General features: G+C 40.4%; 1 protein-coding gene across 18 annotated transcripts in view; it reads left to right on the plus strand.

Annotated features, from left to right (window-relative positions):
* prom1a (prominin 1a) overlaps positions 1 to 13639 on the plus strand; it is a 239385-nt gene that overhangs the window by 70716 nt on the left and 155030 nt on the right. The window contains exon 1 of one of the 18 annotated variants that reach the window (XM_069925148.1): positions 9070 to 9088. The exons of the other annotated variants lie outside the window; for them this stretch is intronic. The gene's annotated coding sequence lies outside the window, so the exon portion shown is untranslated. Of the gene's footprint in view, positions 1 to 9069; positions 9089 to 13639 lie in introns of those variants that run through there. 18 annotated transcript variants of the gene reach the window in all.

Here is a 13639-nt window from a genome sequence, read left to right on the forward strand (position 1 = left end):
TAATTCCTGTAGTTTGGTGACCAAAACTGCACACAATACTCCAAATTTGGCCTCCGCAATGTCTTGTACAACTTTATTGTAATATCCCAACTCCTTTATATATACTAAAACCTGTATGTGGAATTCAAGCAACTGGCAGCCTCAAACATCTGGCAAAAAAAATTGAGAAAAACAAATTTAAAACATAAATTAAATAAGAATAAAATAATTGGTAAAAATAAGGAAGTTAAAATTGTAAATGTTCTCTGAAGTAACGCAAACCTTTTGTGAAGATGGAAGCAAATGTTCAGCCAGCTGGGTGCTTGGTCTTGTTTTGTTTGTAGCAGCTGTTTGAATAAAGTTGTGTGAAACAGCAATGAAGTTGCCTAGGATGAAGAACTGGATGATGTCACTAACCTTTGGGGTGACTCTTCAAAAGTTTGCTTATCCCTGGTTCATAAGAGTCTCCTTGGGTCGGTGACTTTATCTGTAAGTTCTGGGTCAGGGGGTTAATTATATATATATTTATATAAAATTTTCTTTTCGGGCAGCTCTGTGGAGGGGAGGAACCTGTAGATGCAGCTACGGTTAAATGTTTTCAAGGTCTGTGACCGAAAATAAAGTAAAACGTTTTAAGGTTTATATATTCAAGCAAGTGAAATTTGTTCAGTGCAAGTCTTTTATCTTTTAATCTCTTTGTTCTTAATGCAGGTATATTAGTTAGGCATGATGAGAATAAGTTTCATGCAACCAGAAAATGCACTTATCCAGCATCAACCAATCCCCATAGGTGCCGGATACGAGGGGTTTTACTAAACTTGTTATTGAGAACAGCCACAGGGATGCTCTGCATTGACTGTCTGTTCCTTTTTCCCTCTCCTGACTGCCTCCTTGGAATGATTGCGTCCCTGTAACTCCTGTCAATTTCCCCATAGCTTCCTGAATGATCAGGAGTTCATCCAACTCAATCTCCAATTCCCTAACTGGAAGAAATGTTTGCATCCCTGAATAGAGGAGGAGATGTTGGGACAAGTTTTGCACTTTCTGCAATCACTATGGGAAGTAGCCAAGGTGAGGAAGGATGGATAGAGAGGGAAGAGTGGACAATGGGGCCTCTGAGTGACTTCCCTTTGGAAAGCAGGATGGATGTAGAGAGTGCAAGAAATTTGCTGGTTGTCAGATCATGCTAAAATTGGCAGAGATGTTGTAGGTGCCCCACTAATGTGTTCGATACAGAGGCTGATGGGGTGGAAAGTGAGTATGAAAGGGACCCTGTCCTTGTTCTGCCTGAGAGGTGGTAAATTGAGAATGAAAACATGAGAAATTTAAGAGATGTAGGTATGGGTTTTATCAATGACTAAAGGTGGGGGAAATGGATCCACATTTCTGATGTACTGGAGCAGGGACCAGAAAGCCTCAATCCAGGAAACTGATGTGGTAGATGAATTTGGGGGAAAAAGGAATGGAGTCATTGCAAGTTACAAGGTGGGAAGTATTATAATCCAGGTAGCTGTGAGAGCTCTTGCTCCACTACATCAGCTGAATTAATGTTACCTCTTGTACTGTGCAGAGCTTGAAAATGTAATTAACTTCACTACCAATTTCCACCCTACCCTCAAATTTATCTAGACTGTTTCTGATGCCTTTCTCCCCTTCAGATCAGATTTCAGGTTTACTGTCAGAGTATATACATGATACTCACTCGACCGAGGCCGGGGCCGCTGCCTCCCCCTTGCTTCTGCCCGGATTGGGGCCGCCGCCGCCTACCCTCAGCCCGGATCGAGGCCAGGGCCGCCGCTGCCGCTGCTCTCCCTGTGCCCGGACTGGGGCCGCCGCCTCCCACTCTCTGCCCGGATCGGGGCCTCCGCCTGCCTCACTCGACCGGGGCCGCCGCCTCTCCCTTGCTCCTGCCCGGATTGGGGCCGCCGCCGCCTACCCTCAGCCCGGACCAGGGGCGGGGCCGCCGCTGCTCTCCCTGTGCCCGGACGGGGGCCGCCGCCTCCCACTCCCATTGCAGGCAAAATCTTCGCTAGGATTATCCTAAATAGAATAATACCTAGTGTCGCCGAGAATATTCTCCCAGAATCACAGTGTGGCTTTCGTGCAAACAGAGGAACTACTAACATGGTCTTTGCCCTCAGACAGCTCCAAGAAAAGTGCAGAGAACAAAACAAAGGACTCTACATCACCTTTGTTGACCTCACCAAAGCCTTTGACACCGTGAGCAGGAAAGGGCTTTGGCAAATACTAGAGCGCCTCGGATGCCCCCCAAAGTTCCTCAATGTGATTATCCAACTGCACGAAAACCAACAAGGTCGGGTCAGATACAGCAATGAGCTCTCTGAACCCTTCTCCATTAACAATGGCGTGAAGCAAGGCTGTGTTCTCGCACCAACCCTCTTTTCAATCTTCTTCAGCATGATGCTGAACCAAGCCATGAAAGACCTCAACAATGAAGACGCTGTTTACGTCCGGTACCGCACGGATGGCAGTCTCTTCAATCTGAGGCGCCTGCAAGCTCACACCAAGATACAAGAGAAACTTGTCCGTGAACTACTCTTTGCAGACGATGCCGCTTTAGTTGCCCATTCGGAGCCAGCTCTTCAGCGCTTGACGTCCTGTTTTGCGGAAATTGCCAAAATGTTTGGCCTGGAAGTCAACCTGAAGAAAACTGAGGTCCTCCATCAGCCTTCTCCCCACCATGACTACCAGCCCCCCCACATCTCCATCGGGCACACAAAACTCAAAACGGTCAACCAGTTTACCTATCTCAGCTGCACCATTTCATCAGATGCAAGGATCGACAACGAGATAGACAACAGACTCTCCAAGGCAAATAGCGCCTTTGGAAGACTACACAAAAGAGTCTGGAAAAACAACCAACTGAAAAACCTCACAAAGATAAGCGTATACAGAGCCGTTGTCATACCCACACTCCTGTTCGGCTCCGAATCATGGGTCTTCTACCGGCATCACCTACGGCTCCTAGAATGCTTCCACCAGCGTTGTCTCCGCTCCATCCTCAACATTCATTGGAGCGCTTTCACCCCTAACGTCGAAGTACTCGAGATGGCAGAGGTCGACAGCATCGAGTCCACGCTGCTGAAGATCCAGCTGCACTGGGTGGGTCATGTCTCCAGAATGGAGGACCATCGCCTTCCCAAGATCGTGTTATATGGCGAGCTCTCCACTGGCCACCGTGACAGAGATGCACCAAAGAAAAGGTACAAGGACTGTCTAAAAAAATCTCTTGGTGCCTGCCACATTGACCACCGCCAGTGGGCTGATATCGCCTCAAACTGTGCATCTTGGCGCCTCACAGTTTGGCGGGCAGCAACCTCCTTTGAAGAAGACTGCAGAGCCCACCTCACTGACAAAAGGCAAAGGAGGAAAAACCAACACCCAACCCCAACCAACCAATTTTCCCCTGCAACCGCTGCAACCGTGTCTGCCTGTCCCGCATCGGACTTGTCAGCCACCAACGAGCCTGCAGCTGACGTGGACATTTTACCCCCTCCATAAATCTTCGTCCATGAAGCCAAGCCAAAGAGAAGAGAAGATATACATGATATCATATGCAGCACTGAAATTCTTTTTCCAGCGAGCAATGCAAAATTACCCCTTGTTAGTTGTGCAAACAGTCCACATGGAAAAAAAATATGAACAAATAACAAAATGTAAACAAACTGCAATTCAGAGAAAATTAAAATAATCAATAAAGTGCAAATATAAGAGTCCTTAAATGAGTCCCTGATTGAGTTTGTTGTTGAGGAGTCTGATGGTTAAGGGGTAGCAGCTGTTCCTGAACCTGGTGGTGCAAGTCTTGTGGCACCTAGACCTCTTTCCTGATAGCAGCAGTGGCGTTGATAATTGATGATTTCTCTTGCCCTCCGACAGCAGTAGATATTCTTGATAGTGGGGGAGGGTTTTGCTTTGATGTCCTGGACTGTGCTCACTACCTCATGGATGGCTTTGTGCTTGGGGGTATTGATGTTCCAATACCAGACTTTGTTGCAGCTGGTCAGCACAATTTGGCAGTGTTTCCAATGTCATATCAAACTTCTGCAAACTCCTGAGGAAGGAGAGGCATTGACTTGCTTTCTTCAGAATCCCATTATTGCATGGGTCCAGGAAAGATCCTCCTAGATAGTGACTCCCAAGAATTTAAATTTGTTCACCCTCTCCACTTCTCATGCCCCAATGATCACTGAATCATACACATCTGGTTTTCCCTTCCTGAAGTCAACCATCAGCTCCTTGTTTTTGGAGACAATGAATGCAAGGTTGTTGTTAGTTTACCATTCAGCCAGGTTTTCCATCTCCCTCCTGTATTCTGATTCATTGCCCTTTTTAATCCAACCCACATCTGTGGTATTATCAGCAAATTTGTAGATAGTGTTATTGTTGTATTGAGTTACACAGTCATAGGTGTAAAGTGAGAAGAGCAGGGGGCGAAGAACATTGCTTTGTGCTGCTCAGTACTGATGGAGATTGTGGAGATGTTCTTGCCAATCCTCACTGATTGTGGTCTGGAGGTGATGAAATCTAGGATCCAATTACATAGGTGAGTGTTGAGTCCCAGGTCTTGGAGTTTGTTGATCAGTTTTGAGGGGATATGGATGTTAAATGATGAACTATAGTTGATAAAGAGCATCGCGATGAATGCATCTTGTCTGTCCAGGCATTCCATAGCTTTGGGTAGAGCCCTGGAACACCTGGGGGCTTTGATCTCTTGGTCTGCCTCTCAAGGCAAACTATTTACAGACATCAAATTCAAGTGCACTGTCAGGTCCACTTGAATTATACCATCCCTTTCTCCCAGTTCCTTTGCTTCTGCCACATCTGTTACCAAAGTGAGGCCTTCTACTCCATGACATCAGAAATGTTTTCTCTCTTTCATGAACATGATTTCCCTCTTGCTAACCATTTTCACTCACCCAGTCATTTAGATTTATCTGTCCTACGCATCATCCATTGTCAGGGTGAAACCAAATGTTAACCCAAGGAGCAATAAATTGTGTTCCTCCTGCACAACCTTTTTCCCTTACAGCACTCCCTTTTGGTTTCACTATTTTCCATCTCTTCACCTACTCTTGTACTTTTTTTCAACTTTTTCTTCCTTCCCCCTCCATTTCTGGCTGGACCCTCCCCTTTGCCATCATTACCATCAACTCCTCTATTTCCCACACATCTGCCCTGGCCCCTCTTCCTCCTCCGGATGCAACAAGGACAGGATTCCCCTTGTCCTCACCTACCACTCCACCTGCCTCGGAATCCAACATATTTCCTCCATAATTTCTGCCGCCTACAATGTGATCCCACCATCAGACATATCTTCCCCTCTCCGTCTTCTGCAGGGACTACTTCCTCCATGACTTCCTTGACCACTCATCCTTTCCCATCAATCAGTACCTTGACACCTACCCCTGAAGGCCTCTCCCTCTACCTGTCTCTATACCTTGCATTCTATATCCTGTTACCCCCATCTTCTTTCCTTCATACCCTTTCAAAACGTTGCCTGACCTTTTGCAGTTTGATCTGTTGAGTTTCTCCACCAATTCTTTTTTTGCTCAAGGTTCCAGCATTTCCAGAACTTGTCTCTCTATGTTCAAATGAAGTAGAAAGGTAATGGGAGGGAGGAAAATTTAGAATGCTGAACAGAAAATTTTGCATTTGGATAGTGATTGGGATAGGAGTAACCAGATAGTATCAGAACCTACAATTCAGAGTCGACTAATTGGGTCTAGTTGAGTAAAATACTAAAAGACAGTACAAAAATTAAGGTATCTCTTTTTAAAAAGTTAAAATGATAAATAGAAAACTCAGAAAAAGTTATATTGCTTGAAAGCCGGACCTTTGGCCCAACAATCTGCACTAACCAAGTACCCATTTCCACTGATCCCATTTTATTCTCGCCACATTGCCATCTGCCCCTCACTCCAGATTCTGTACCTAATACCAGGGCAAATTACACTGGCCATTTCGCCTACAACCTGCATGTCTTTGGATTTAAGAGCAAACCCATATGGATATTTTCCAAACCCTTCTGCTGGCTTTGCAAGCAAAATTGATCCTGGGTTGCTGGGAGACAACAGTTGACATACTTGCTGGCATAATGCCACAATGTTGTAATTTGAATTTGTAAAGCCTTAATAGTTGTGGATTCAATAGTGCAAATAGTTGTAAATGTTTAGGGCACAATGGAAATGTGCCTTCAGGGTGACAAAAGCTCACAGCTGAATTCAAATGAGGTTTACTTCTGTTTTCCCTTTCCAAGTATAAAATTTGGACAACAGTGAGCAAAGATGCTGATTTCAAAAAGTCAAGATTTGGAATTGGTTTGGGTGGAAATTTGAGTGTTTTGACTTCTGAGCCACTGAACAGTAGTGATAATGTCAGAAATGGAAATTAGAGATGGATGTAAGCAGTGTTTTGCCATAATAGTGGGGAAACTTTAGTGTATACTAGCTAAAGCTTTTTTTTATATAAAAAAGCAGTTGTTCCATGGAGGATGAATTTGTGGAATATGAACAAAATGTATTTTGTTTTGAAGATTGATCAGTAGATTTTTGTATGCTGTGAAGGGGACAGGTGGTTGTGAGTGGAATATTATGGAATAATGACCATAACATTGTAGAATTTTGAGATGTGAAATGAAATAATTCTACCTTAAGAACTAAGGCTGTAAAATTAAAGAAATCAATGAAGGTTTGAGGTGTGCATTGGTTGTGATGGAGAGTTTCAGTAAAAGACTAGTACCACCAGGTTCAGGAACAGCTGTTACCCCTCCACAATCAGTAAGAGATGAGAATGGTTGAACAGTAGCTAACATTTAAGAAGCTACTGGAGCAGTTGTACATTCCTTTCTGGAGCACACATGTTGAGAGGTAAAATAACCCAATGACTAAAAATAAATGGATTGGTTCTGAAGAAGATATGAAGATGCCAGGAAAAGTACAGGCCCAAGGCTTGGTAACAATTTGCAATTCAGCATTAGGGAACCAAGATTTTTAAGGCAAGTAAAATGGTGCATGAGGATGCTCTATTTCCCAAACTTGTAAGGAGTATAAAAATAGACTCTTAAGGATTCTACAAATATATAAATGATTTGTCAGGACAACTGTAGGTCACAATCAGAAATGGGAACATTTATAACAGGGAAAAATGGTAAAATGGCATTTAAACAAATACTTTGGTTTCCATAAATTTCAATTAAGTTATTTTTGTCCCCTTGAATGAATCAAAAATCTGAAAAGGAGAATTGGGTGGGAGGGGGAAGGGGAAGAAATATGTGGAATAATTAGTAATAAAAGCATAAATTTGGAAAGACAGACCAGAAGTCTGAGCTCAGGGTTAATGGTCGGTGGATAATGGTGGATGCATATCCATATATTCCTCAATTGCCGCACAAATTGATAGGATAGTTAAGAAGGCCCATGGGATGTTGGGCTTCATTAATAGGGGATTGAGTTCAGGAGTAGAGAGATCATGTTGCAACTCTACAAATCTCAGGTGAGATCACACTTATTAATTTTGGTCACCTCATTATAGGAAGGATGTGGAAGCTATGGAGAGGTTGCAGAGGAGATTTACTAGGCTGTTACCTGGATTGGAAAACATTGGCAGAGCTAGGACTTTTCTCTTTGGAGCTAGAAGGATGAGTGGAGACTTAATTGAGGTCTATAAGATTTTGAAGGGCACAAATAGGGTGGACAACTAGTGCCTTTTTCCCAGAACAGGAATAGCAAACTCCAGAGAAAGTATGTACAAAGTGAAGGCAGGGAAGTTTAGGGGAGACATCAGTGGAAAGTTTTTCTTTTAAACACAGAGTTGTGGGTATCTGGAATTTTTTTTTTCCAGGGATGACAGTGGAGACTGAAACATTAGGGGCATTTAAGAGACTCTTAGACCAGGCACATGGATGAAAGAAAAAGAGAGGGTTACAAGATAAGGAGGTTATAAATGTTTTAAATGGAATAAAGGTTGGTGCAATATTGAGGGCCAAAAAGCCTGTACTGTACTGTAGTGTTCTATGTTCTAAATCCCCAGAATCTGATCTGCATTCCAGAATACTGAAGGGCAGCAACAGCATGAATTGCCATTTCCAAAATTCACTGGAACAGTACCCTGAGATTTGACAGTGGTGAATGTAGTCCCACTTCTTTTTTTTAAAGAAGGCAAGAATGGGGAAACTACATTCCAGTTACCAAACAGTTGAAGGTAAAATGCTAGTTTGTTGTCAAGAATGTGACTGGGTAGGGATGGAGAGACATTAGGAGAGTTGTCCCAGCAGTGAGTAGCATCAGCTGGCTCTTCATCCTGGGCAATGCCATTTTATTCAAACACAACTTTATTGAAACTTTATTCATACAGCTGCTATAGGCAGCGCATGACTGGAGTGCTTTCATGACTTGTTTATGACAATAATTTTGGATTCTGATGTAATAATGGGACACTTCAATTTTGTTAATCTCTTTTTAATGGGTAGAATAGATGAGGACTAACCGATGATTATTGTATGTTGAAATTTAAGAAAATCCAACAAGAGGTTAATATGCAAAATTAAAGCATGTGATCAGGGCTTTAAATTCACCAGTATTAACAATTGTCTGAGAGGCAGGAAATGGTAGGATTAAATAGTGTTTTTGGAGTAGCAGATAGTTACTAGTGAAACAGGCAAGTGTTTCAAGTGATATCAAGTGATTTGAATGAAGGGAAATCAACTGTAACATCTCTGACTTTGTGAACATGAAACTGAATGGGATTGTGAGCTGCATATGGTGTACAGAGGCTTCTTTATATTGGTAATTTTTTATTTATCGCACTATGAACCATATCAACCAAAATATGTACAAATATTTATCATTAAATATGCACAATGACACTTTCTCTCTTTTATCCCCAATCCCTCCTTCCCCCTCCTTCCCACCCCCCTCCAAAACCAATAAATATTAAACATATAAAATACAATAAAACAACATTTGCACACAAAATAAAAACCAAAAAAAAGACGTGTCATCTGCTTTTACATATTAAATCTAATCATGTTTATCTTCTTTTCATTTTAGGAGGTGGAGGTCCGAGGCCGACATTTTCTGTTATGTTTCATGTATGGTTCCCAGATTTGTTCAAACAATGTAACTTTGTCTTGTAAATTATATGTAATTTTTTCCAATGGAATACACTTATTTATTTCCATGTACCATTGTTGTAATTTCAGGCTCTCTTCCCATTTTCTAGGTTGACATTATACATTTTTTTTGCTAGTGCAAGGGCTATCATGAATTTTTTTGTGCTCTATCCAATTTGAGACCTAGTTCTTTACTTCTTATGTTATTTAAAAGAAAAGTTTCTGGATTTTTTTGTTATGTTGTTTTTTGTGATTTTATTTAATATCTGATTTAGTTCTTCCCAAAAGCTTTTCACTTTTGCACATGCCCAAATTATGTGTATTGTTGTTCCAATTTCATTTTTTACTGTGAAAGCATCTATCTGATATTGTTGGGCCCCATTCTTTTAATTTTTGAGGGGTGATATATAGCCTGTGTAACCAATTATATTGTATCATACATAGCCTTGTGTTTGCATTCTTCATAGTTCCAGAACATAACTTTTCCCATGTTTTGTTCTTTATCTTTGTTTAAACCCTTTTCCCATCTTTGTTTAGGTTTGTACCTTATTTCATCATTTTCCTTGCCTTGCAACTTAATGTACATATTTGTTATAAACCTTTTAATTATTATTGTGTCTGAGGCTTTGAGACAATTTTGATTGTACTGAATATGACCTTATTTTGCTTAATGTGAAATTATCTACTTCATTTGGAAAGAAAAAAAGCAAAGCTGGAGAATTTAACTTTAGATTGGAAAATGTTGGTGTTGCATGGCAGTCACCACCACCCATCTCCCTTCTAATTTTCTGTGACAAGCTTAAGGCTGAACTTCTTATCATTTGAGATTTGAACATATTTCATCTACTCTATTTGTTCCTAAATGGTATTTATGTTCTTTTAAGTTCAGATTTATTGTCAGAGTACATGGATGACATCATGCACAACCCTGAGATTTTTTTCCCTGCGAACCAGGCAGAATTTATACAAAAAAAAATGTACTCCAGAAAAGATGTGTATACAAAAGGGAAAAATGTAAACAAATGCAAACATGTTGTCCAATACAGAAAATAAATATTCAATAATAATGTGTAAAGTTATGTTACGGGCCCAAAGGACCCCAAAACCTAGCAGCAAGACATTCACCAAGACAAATAGTTACTTAAACAAAGGTTGTTTTTAATTATCTTGAAACATGAAAATAGAATCAAACTTTAACTTATCACTATTAACTTAACCCCCTTCTAATTCTAAGTGCACATGTATGTAATGTGTGTGTAAATTTACGAAAAGTTCTTTGCTTCACATTTTAATCTCACTTCTCATTCTTCCAAGTTCACTGGTTGCAGGCAATTCTTATATTCACCAGGCTTTGGTGCTCAAAAGGTAAATGTTTACTGCTTAGGAAGGTTCTTGTAGGGTTTGCAGAGAGAGATGTGTATTTCCAGGATTTCCACAACATTAATCACCTCAATGTCTTGCTGATGAAACTTGCCCCATCAGGGTTCTCCAGATGATTACCACTTTCTTTCAGGCTACCACAGAATTCCTTTCTGTTCCCTTATTCCAAGGGAATTCCATCAGTCAGATAGCGCTTCCAGCTATCCACCACTCTGGAGCTTCTGTTTCAGTTCTATCCTGCTTCTTCTGGCTAACACAGTTCAGCTGTCACTCTCTCTCCATCTGAGATTCAAACTGCCAGCCACATGTCCTTCTCTCTCTCACTTGCAAAACCACCTCCTTCTCCAGCAAACGATAGGAGTTAGTCTTCTGCTCCCATCTGTTGTTTTAGGTAAACAAACCTCTCATTGACCTTTGAGTGAGCACTTGGGAGAGAGGTCAGAAATGTCCAATACAGACAACCTATCTCCCGTCCATTCATTTCATGACATCATTTCAATTAGCACCTACTTGTGAAACGTGCATATCATTCTCCATAGTTCCTGTAAAGTCACTGAATATTAATTCTTCAGTATTTCAAATAGGATCTGTTTTAAAATGTGTGTATGTATGTAACCTACTCCAATTTTACCAATTTATCTCTCAAAAACATTTTGAAATATTCCATCACAGTAAGAATCCTTAAATGAGTCTCTCATTGAGTTTATTTTGTAGTCTGATGGTGGAGGAGTGGCAACTGTTCCAGAACTTAGTGATGTGGGTCTTATGGCACCTATACCTCTTTCCTAATGGCAACAGCAGGAACAGAGCATATCCTACACGATGTGGATCCTTGATTGCTGTTTCCAATGGCAGCATTCTGGATCTTCTTGATCTGTTCCATGTTGAGCTGTTCAGCAATTACATTTGAAGCACACTTATATTGTGAATACATTGAAGAATTTTCACGAAAACAGATCGACTTTGGGTGTTTTGTATCATTCAATTAAAACATATGATGTTGTACTGCAGTGTTTTCAAGGTGCTTTTTTCCCCATCTGTAATAATCCTTGATCCAAGCAATAGGCCAAGACACTGTGCATTCACCTTGTATTTCCCATAAGTCGTGCTTGTTCTGTGTGTGCTTGGATATCTTGATGGGAAGGATATTTGTGCATAAAGTCAAAACAGTCCATATTCGTGGTATGTTTCTGTAAGTGTGAGGCATGTTCTTTGGATGCTACGACCAGTATCAGAGACATTTGTGAGCAGGATCTTTGGATTTTTTTCTGACAAGTTAAAAGTCCATGACTGCTCTTGTCTAACGATAAACAAGGTTACACATTCAGGAAAGTTATTGTTCATGTAGGGGTGAAAAACCATAGCTAATTGCAGAAATGCTCCTCTTGCATAATTTGTTTACTTTCTTTAAGTTCTATAAAACTGCTGTTCTATACAGGGTAAACATCAAATTGTTTGGCTTGTGGAAATGTGCACCCAGGTCTGGGGTGATATGGAGCAATCTGCACTAATTGTGTGTTGAGCAATAATTTGCATCAAGTAGTAATGGAATATTGAACTGTTTGCTTTATAGTGTGATTTATTGATGAACGTTGTACAGGACTAATAGTTTTTTCTCTTTAAACATTGTTTTTGAAATCACTACAGTGAAAGAAACCATGCATATTGAAAGTCTACTTTTTTAAATTTTGATATTAACATTCCCATTCTTATGCTAGTGTATTATTCCTTTGTTATTTTAAACCTTTAATCTTATTTATATGTACATGTCCTGGGTACTTCAGAGTACTGCAATTTTAAATTAGATGGGAAAAATTCTGTATTAAATCTAGAATCAGTTGCCTCTTAGAGATCCCTGGACTGTTCGTGATTGACTCTTGATCTATAGCCTACAGTTACTGTATTTTCAGCAACAATTTATTGCACCATGTTATTTCCTGATTTATAAAACTTAGTGATTCAATTTCCACTGAGAATTTAAATACTACTGGGTGGTGTAATTTTTATTCTCCAATGGATAGTCAAGAAATGTAGTTGCCTTATTATCTTTTTTAAATGTCATGTTTTTTGAATGTTGGCTTCATCTGGAATGAAACATAGTAATGGCCATTTCAAGGCATTTTTGTCATGCTCTAAATTCTATCTATAAGTGCTTGACCATTGCATGCCTGATATTATTCCTGCTTCACTCAAGAATATGATGTTGTTGCTCCCTGTGCAACACTTTGTAGAGAAATGTGGAGGGGAAGGGAAAAAATCCAATCTTGATTGAAGGTTCTGACCTGAAACGTTGACAATTCTTCTATCACTGATGCTGGTCAACCTGCTTCTTCCAGCAGATTGTTTCATTTGCTCCAGATTCCAGCATCTGCAGTCTCTTGTGTCTTGAAATTAAGTTGGTCTGGGAGACTTGGAGTGACCTCTGTTGAGGTATTTCCAAAAATAATGAAGGTTAAACAATGCAGTTTTGCCCTGGAGCCCCTCCAAGGCACATCCCACATTTGCCCTCTCCTTTTTCCCTCGTTACTATCATGACCACTTTCCTGATACCAGTGGGTAGTATATTTTGATGCTACCCTTTGGCATCCCTGCACTTGACCTAGTTTTGGATGTCACATTGTCACTTCATTAGTCCCTTGAATCTCCCTTTGCCTTCCAGAATTCCTCAGTTTTCTCCAGATCCATGAGTAAATGTTTTGTCCACTGAGATATCATTGACAAAGATGACATTCACTATGCGTTGAGTGTTTTCTCTTTGAACTGACTGAATTTTGGATTGTGGAGAAATCAAGTGAAATTAAATGTATGGTGAACTTCATTTGATACAGGAAGATTTAGGTTTTATCATCACTGTTAATGTTCATTGATACTGTATTACCATTGTTGATACTTGACACTATTTTATTTTAAATCCCCCTTTGCATCCTAGATTATGACCATCAGTCAGAGTGTGGTTTGAAGAGTGGTGAGAGAATGAATGCATAATACAGCATCATGTATTTGTGTTTGCAAGTGTGTAAGAATTGATGGTATTAGAAGTAATGAAGGTAAAATAAAATTGTGAATAAATATCGGCTGATTAAGATGGGAGGGCACACAGTAGCATATGGATTTTGATACTGGTAAAATGTGCATTTATCTGGGACCACC

The sequence above is a fragment of the Narcine bancroftii genome, chromosome 3 (assembly GCF_036971445.1).
Source record: "Narcine bancroftii isolate sNarBan1 chromosome 3, sNarBan1.hap1, whole genome shotgun sequence".
Taxonomy (NCBI): Eukaryota; Metazoa; Chordata; class Chondrichthyes; order Torpediniformes; family Narcinidae; genus Narcine; species Narcine bancroftii.